Below are 551 nucleotides of genomic sequence, written 5' to 3' on the forward strand. Positions count from 1 at the left end.
GCTCCTCCTCCCCGCCGCCGCCGACAGCTCTGCCGTTTGGCTGCTCCAAAACACCTCTCTGTCTTTCGGATGTCTCTTAATGGCATCTAAAGACATTTGCTCCAAAACAGTTCGTTGTGGAAGTTGTGAATGGAGTACAGTTGGTCAGTACTTCCCTGAGCTCCCTTTCGCCATCCTTCTAACGATTTTTGATGCATGTTGTTTTTTCCTAGCTACAGCTGCCATCCCTCAACTGTCATGACCCATAAGGGATGACAGAGAGATGAATCACAATGACATCACTCGGTCAATCACCCTTGGATGCACCCCAGTCCATTTCAAGGGCACAAGTATGTCCAACTGCATTAAGTTCTCCATGAGGTTTTCTTCCTTTATAGGGACTGCTTCTTCACTACCATGAATTCTATGAATGAAGCTCATGGGCCTTGTAGGTCTGTCTGAAACAATTATCATGAAAATGGATGAAAAAGAAGCATTCATTATATTATTCATTCACATTTCTGGCATCTCCTGGTCCAATGGAAATATAGTCTCCTTATTTTCTTTTTTTT

The sequence above is a fragment of the Meleagris gallopavo genome, unplaced genomic scaffold (assembly GCF_000146605.3).
Source record: "Meleagris gallopavo isolate NT-WF06-2002-E0010 breed Aviagen turkey brand Nicholas breeding stock unplaced genomic scaffold, Turkey_5.1 ChrUn_random_7180001957810, whole genome shotgun sequence".
In the NCBI taxonomy this organism is placed as follows: domain Eukaryota; kingdom Metazoa; phylum Chordata; class Aves; order Galliformes; family Phasianidae; genus Meleagris; species Meleagris gallopavo.